Source organism: Armigeres subalbatus, chromosome 1, assembly GCF_024139115.2.
Source record: "Armigeres subalbatus isolate Guangzhou_Male chromosome 1, GZ_Asu_2, whole genome shotgun sequence".
Taxonomy (NCBI): Eukaryota; Metazoa; Arthropoda; class Insecta; order Diptera; family Culicidae; genus Armigeres; species Armigeres subalbatus.
The window spans coordinates 251343376-251350706 of record NC_085139.1 but is presented as its reverse complement, the minus strand read 5'-3'; the positions used below and the strand labels follow the sequence as shown (position 1 = coordinate 251350706).

General features: G+C 49.9%; 1 long non-coding RNA gene across 1 annotated transcript; it reads right to left on the bottom strand.

Annotated features, from left to right (window-relative positions):
• Positions 1–5690: 5690 nt before the first annotated feature.
• On the bottom strand, positions 5691–6559 carry LOC134212675 (uncharacterized). The gene is made up of 3 exons (XR_009979322.1): positions 6536–6559; positions 6407–6471; positions 5691–6319 (listed from the first exon to the last, which is right to left on the bottom strand). It is a non-coding gene; the product is annotated as an uncharacterized LOC134212675 (long non-coding RNA).
• Positions 6560–7331: the final 772 nt, after the last annotated feature.

Genomic DNA, 7331 nt, shown 5'->3' with positions numbered 1-7331 from the left:
TAACACCTATAGCGATGTCTGTCACGAGGGTTTCCAGTATGGTCAGAAAATTGTTGTTCACGTATCCTTTAAGAATTCTCAGGCTTCCTTTTTCTGATCGTTCACGCCCATCAATTAAAATTTTTCCCAGATTGACTTGCTAAAAATTCTTAAATTGCTGATCAACGCTCTCCAACAGTCTGTCCCAAGCTCTTCGATCTCCTCCACTGATCGATCCTTCTGAGGGATTTGCTTGCGTAGTTCATCAGATCGGCAATCTTCAGCGATAGCATCAATCAACATAACATCCAAAACAATCTTTCTGCACTTCGTTAGCTGCTTCTCAAGTCCACATTTGTCTTTTTGCTGTCGTACTCTCAACACAAACTCCGCAAATCTTTCGGCTTAACCCTGATTGTCGAATTGGTTGAAAGTATCGCTCAAATGCTTCAGTTGCCACATCGTAGAATTGTTTCTCCGGATTAACATAGGGGAATTTCTCGATGTTCGGTAAAGTGGTCCACCGCAATGAAATAGTTTTGAACGCTTTCTGTTCTGCTCGAATATCTTCTTTGACTCAAATAGCATTCGAGTGCTCTTTCCAGATTTTCCATTCTTTATTCTTTATAAGGTCAACCATCGTCAACTTTTTTCTTTTATTTCTTTGTTCCTACATTCGTTCCTGAATCGAATACTACTTCTCACATGAGAATATTATTTGTGTTCGTAGTTCTATAACCTCCGAGAACTCCGGGAGTTCCTCCGAGAACTCCGGGAGTTCCTCAAAGAACTCCGGGAGTTCCTCAAAGAACTCCGGGAGTTCCTCAAAGAACTCCGGGAGTTCCTCAAAGAACTCCGGGAGTTCCTCAAAGAACTCCGGGAGTTCCTCAAAGAACTCCGGGAGTTCCTCCGAGAACTCCGGGAGTTCCTCCGAGAACTCCGGGAGTTCCTCCGAGAACTCCGATTAAAACACCGAGAACTCCGGGAGTTCCTCCGAGAACTCCGGGAGTTCCTCCGAGAACTCCGGGAGTTCCTCCGAGAACTCCGGGAGTTCCTCCGAGAACTCCGGGAGTTCCTCCGAGAACTCCGGGAGTTCCTCCGAGAACTCCGGGAGTTCCTCCGAGAACTCCGGGAGTTCCTCCGAGAACCCCTTGGAGTTCCTCCGAGAGCTAAGGGAGTTCCTCCGAGAACTCCGGGAGTTCCTCCGAGAACTCCGGGAGTTCCTCCGAGAACGCCGGGAGTTCCTCCGAGAACCCCTGGGAGTTCCTCCGAGAACTCCAGGAGTTCCTCCGAGAACTCCAGGAGTTCCTCCGAGAACTCCAGGAGTTCCTCCGAGAACTCCAGGAGTTCCTCCGAGAACTCCAGGAGTTCCTCCGAGAACTCCGGGAGTTCCTCCAAGAACTCGGGGAGTTCCTCCAAGAACTCCAGGAGTTCCTCCAAAAACTCCAGGAGTTCCTCCAAGAATTCCGGAAGTTCCTCCAAGAACTCCGGGAGTTCCTCCAAGAACTCCGGGAGTTCCTCCAAGAACTCCGGGAGTTAATCCAAGAACTCCGGGAGTTCCTCCAAGAACTCTGGAGTTCCTCCGAGAACTCCGGGAGTTCCTCCGAGAACTCCGGGAGTTCCTCCGAGAACCCCCGGGAGTTCCTCCGGCCGGACCTCCGGGAGTTCCTCCGAGAACTCCTGGGAGTTCCTCCGAGAACTCCTGGGAGTTCCTCTGAGAACCCCTGGGAGTTCCTCTGAGAACCCCTGGGAGTTCCTCCGAGAACCCCTGGGAGTTCCTCCGAGAACCCCTGGGAGTTCCTCCGAGAACTCCAGGAGTTCCTCCGAGAACTCCAGGAGTTCCTCCGAGAACTCCAGGAGTTCCTCCGACAACTCCAGGAGACCCTCCGAGAACCCCAGGAGTTCCTCCGAGAACTCCGGGAGTTCCTCCGAGAACTCCGGGAGTTCCTCCGAGAACTCCGGGAGTTCCTCCGAGAACTCCGGGAGTTCCTCCGAGAACTCCGGGAGTTCCTCCGAGAACTCCGGGAGTTCCTCCGAGAACGCGGGGAGTGCCTCCGAGAACTCCGGGAGTTCCTCCGAGAACTCCGGGAGTTCCTCCGAGAACTCCGGGAGTTCCTCCGAGAACTCCGGGAGTTCCTCCGAGAACTCCGGGAGTTCCTCCGAGAACTCCGGGAGTTCCTCCGAGAACTCCGGGAGTTCCTCCGAGAACTCCGGGAGCAGGAGTTCCTCCGAGAACTCCTGGGAGTTCCTCCGAGAACTCCTGGGAGTTCCTCCGAGAACTCCTGGGAGTTCCTCCGAGAACTCCTGGGAGTTCCTCCGAGAACTCCTGGGAGTTCCTCCGAGAACTCCTGGGAGTTCCTCCGAGAACTCCTGGGAGTTCCTCCGAGAACTCCTGGGAGTTCCTCCGAGAACTCCTGGGAGTTCCTCCGAGAACTCCAGGAGTTCCTCCGAGAACTCCGGGAGTTCCTCCGAGAACTCCGGGAGTTCCTCCGAGAACTCCGGGAGTTCCTCCGAGAACTCCGGGAGTTCCTCCGAGAACTCCGGGAGTTCCTCCGAGAACTCCGGGAGTTCCTCCGAGAACTCCGGGAGTTCCTCCGAGAACTCCGGGAGTTCCTCCGAGAACTCATGGGGGTTCCCCCGAGAACCCCCGGGAGTTCCTCAAAGACCTCCGGGAGTTCCTCCGAGAACTCCGGGAGTTCCTCCGAGAACCTGGAGTTCCTCCGAGAACTCCGGGAGTTCCTCCGAGAACTCCGGGAGTTCCTCCGAGAACTCCGGGAGTTCCTCCGGGAGTTCCTCCGAGACCTCCGGGAGTTCCTCCGAGAACTCCGGGAGTTCCTCCGAGAACTCCGGGAGTTCCTCCGAGAACTCCGGGAGTTCCTCCGAGAACTCCGGGAGTTCCTCCGAGAACTCCGGGAGTTCCTCCGAGAACTCCGGGAGCTCCTCCGAGAACTCCGGGAGCTCCTCCGAGAACTCCGGGAGCTCCTCCGAGAACTCCGGGAGCTCCTCCGAGAACTCCGGGAGTTCCTCCGAGAACTCCGGGAGTTCCTCCGAGAACTCCGGAAGTTTTTCCTGTAACCGTTCGTAGCTTCAGCTCGAGGTTTTTTAATAACCGGCAGTTGTGGAAATCTGCGAATCTTACTCACAAAACAAGAAGTAGGCAATACAAAAGACTCGCGAACATTTGTTTTGCCTTTTTCTTGCCTACCTACTACTCGCAGAGAAAACAAAAAAACGAACCCCGAAAAATGTTCGTGAAGCTTCGCGAGTCATTCGGGTAAATTTGCAAATAATCATAAAACAACCTCGGGGCTTGTTTCTCGCTGATGTTCGAGCAAGAACACAATTGTTTATTGTTATTGTGTTTATGTCAAGTCAAATATATCAATTGTATTCGAAGTAATCACAAAAACTCGCGACCGTGTTTTTACTCCCGAACAAAATACAGCCCGGCTTTTTGTTTTTGCTCTGCCCGTACTCGCGAACAAAGCAAGCGCCAGAAAAATGCAGGCAGTAGGTTCGCGCGAGTATGGCATTTTTGGTAGGCCCAATTGCACTCTTTTCTTACTCGTGAAGCGAGTATTTCCACCACTGATAACCGGTGGCTTAAGCGCCACTTCCAGGATCCGGAAGACCACCGGTCGAGTTGTTTTGCTCGACTAATTCTCGACTTCTCTCCTCAGGGGTCACTTGAACGGTCGCTGGCTGAAACCTAAATATTGCTATGCACCAAGTACTTCTCCAACTTGGCCACCTCCCAAGATACGTTACTCGAACTCTCAAACTCTTCCAATGCGCCAACAAATCCCGGAAAAAATTATATAAAGCGAATGATCAAAGTAGACAACGAAACGGAACAGAAAAGCGAACGGAATGATCTCTCAGCGATTACTCCAACCAAAAAACTACTCGATATTCTTACTAAAAAAATCGTGGGATTTATTTGTTTCGGGTTGAACTCATATTTGAAATTGGTACAGAAATGGAAATGTTTATCTAGATCATGGCCATGTCTACACCCTAGTCACATACCTGCGCAGGTTTTCTTCTTCGTCGACTTGCTGGGTTTCGCCCAGCCCAGCCCGTGCAAGTATGGCCGAACTAAAGTTGCGAAGTGGGTGGCTGCTGGACGGAAGGCCTCCGATTTTCTCGTGAGAGCTGTGTCACGCGGATGTCGCACTTCTCGGGTTGATTTTCCCCTCCGGACAAGGGCCAACGTACCTCCGCACGGCTTCGCTTTCTACGGCTATGACCGCCCGTGATGAAATAAACCCTCGCCTTCGGTTCCAATCCGGTACTGTGGTACGTAATTGGCGACGTATTCCACGCGCCAAGCTCTCAGAACGGTCCGTAGGGTTTGGAACGTTTTTTTCACTTTTCGCTTCTCTTTTTGACGAAACTTCACCACACTCCGTTTCGCTACCTTTCGCTATAAAATCTAAAGAACGAACGAAAAAACTAATTACAATCACGTACAAAATCACTTTAATTACCTCGACAAACTGAACTTTACTCAAACTCTTTAATAAAAATTCTCAAAACTCGCAAAACTTCTAAATGCCAGCCGTTATGGAAGCGAAATGAACGAGTTTGAGTTTGTCATTCTGCAACAATTAACCCATTATTTAGCAATTGCGCCAATTTAAATTTCAAATGGCGACATAGAGTTCGCGCCTTCGGAGACATCGAGCTAACTTTACTACATTGAACATTACAAAGTTTCGTTGCCATATTGAATATGGCTGTCGTCATAGTACTCAAACATCACAACATTTAGTTGAGACACAAACCATGTCGACGCGTACCGAATTTAATTTGAATTTGAACATTATTGTACTTAAAAAGAAAAGAGAGTTCCTCCGAGAACTCCGGGAACTCCGGGAGTTCCTCCGGGAACTTCGGGAATTCCTCCGAGAACTTCGGGAGCTCCTGGACTTCCTCCAAGAGCTCCGGGAGGTCCTCCGAAAACTCCGGAGGTTTCTTCGGGAGCTCCTGTAGTTCCTCCGAAAACTCCTGGAGTACCTATGAGAACTCTTAGAGTTCCTCTAAGAACCTCGGGAGTTCTTCTAAGAAGTCCGGGAATTCCTTCAAGAACTCTGGGAGATCTCCCTTAAGAACTCCTGGTGTTCCTCCGAGAACTCTAAAGTCAAATTAGTGCCGAGTATAGGGAAGCAATTTCTTATTAGGTATGGATCCCCAGATGCTTTATTATTCATCGTACAGAGCGACTATATAAATTTTTATTAGACCTTGCGCTAAATTGTAATCCTCTTGGCTGCTCAGAAGGAGTTAAGGGTGGGAAATTGTCGAGCACTGGGTCGTTCAATTATATAGCACCGTTTTACCCACTGCCCCACTCTTCACTTACCTTTAGCAGGAGCAATGGAAGCAGAAAAACCTTGCGGAGAAGGGGAAGCCAGCCGGTTCTCTTGACTGAGGTGGACTAAAATAGAGGAAAAGGTGTCTTCTCAAAATGGACTACCAAGACCAAGGCTTGAATACCTCTTTCAGGTACGGAAGCGGAACAAGCAATACATATGCAATGAGGGAGTGCAGCTCTTAAATAACCTGACCACCAGTTTTCATTTTAACATTATTAATTTATTCGCCCCTTGGGCATTTTCAATGGAGAGACAATGGTGTACTTGCGCTTTTTACTGCAGATGGTGGTCGACGGAGATGATCTCGTTGGCTAGCATTGGTGGCGGCGATGATGCTGACGATGACGAGGTTTTCCGGTCACAATCCGGCGGGATCATGCTGCTTTCGGGCTTGGATGTTTCTAATGGGGTACCGGGAGTGCTTCGGACCTTCTCGGAAATTTGTGGTTGGCTTGGTGGCGATGGGTAGACACGAAACTTTACCGTGGTGGCGGCCGCTGGAGGTGGTCGATTGCTCGGCGACGGGAGGCTTGCGGCTACGATCCAATCCGCGCGATGGTGGCCGGGAATTGAAGTGGGTGGTTGCCTTTTCGTCGGGGTATGTAGGCCTGCGACCTAAATTGGCTCGATGGCGGATGGTGTCGGCGGTCGCCAAAGGATCTTCGTTTGGGAGGGCCTGCAACCACAATGGGCACGATGGCGGATGGTGACGGCGGTTGCCCCAGCAATGTATATCGAGGTGATCGAATCTACGAGCAGGTGGGCGCGATGTCGGCTTGGATTGGCGGTTGCCGATCGATTCCAGTCCCGGATTCACCTTGCCTTACCTCCGAACTGGCGCTATACCCGCCACTGGATTTAATCCGGCTTGATGGATGGCACTGCGGAGTATAATATCCGTCGGGTCTTGCCCGAGGACTCGAAAAGAAAGAAAAAGAAAAGGCCCGGAAGCAGACTCGGGCCTGTCCCGCAACAATTAATACACCAAATTGTCTCTCCACAGTGCGTTTCACACCACTCTCTCCAACTATCTTCAACAAACAATTTACCTTTTCTTCTAATAATTCACACCTATTGAAGTTGGACTTTCTTAGAGGTGCTATTGTTGTAATCACTATGCTAACAAAAGATACAGTAGTTTACAATAAAATCACTCCGTACTATTCTCTTCAACTAACCGTACTATAGATTTAAGGTTTTACACTACTTTCACAATAGCACGCTATTTATCCTTAAGAGAGCACCAGTTCACTGCATAAGCATGCAAATTCTAACTTCTAACTTTCTTTTGGTCCTATTTCGTTTTCCTTTTCTTACTATCTTACCAAAAACTGAAGAGTCATTCTCCAATTTTTCGTAATGGTTGGCATCACTTCCGCGCAGGGTATTGATTGGGTCAACACCGTTACGGGTAGAGTCCTATAAGAAGAGTAACGTCATGTGCCACGTTTGACAGGTCTCCTGCTCGTTTGGAACGCACATTTGTATGGAACTGACAGACGATTCTGTTCCAATTCTGACACTTGACGACACTGTTATTATAGTCACTGTAGTTACGGGTTGTTGTCCAGACTCAAACCGCGGAAAGTACAGTGAGGGTGGGCATGAATGAAACGAAGGCTGTATGTCTTTCACGGTAGTGCCGAATCTTTTTATTTCGAACAGCTGGGATCGCCACCAGTAAGGCTGTCCTACTACTTTTATTAGGGACGGACTGGGCGTTTGGTTCTTACTGGCGTGGGGGACGAGACATGGGGATGCTTGTGGAGGAGCTAACAAGCTACAAAATTGGGACCAACGGTTACAAATATGGTTCCCATACCGGGAATCGAACCCGGGCCTTCCGGGTGAGAGCCGGATATCCTAACCACTAGACAACGGTTACGGTAACGGTAACGGTTACAAAATTCATCTGCTGGTTTGGTGGGCTTCTGTAGAGTTTTTATCGGGCATCAAAACTTCTTTGGAAGCCCC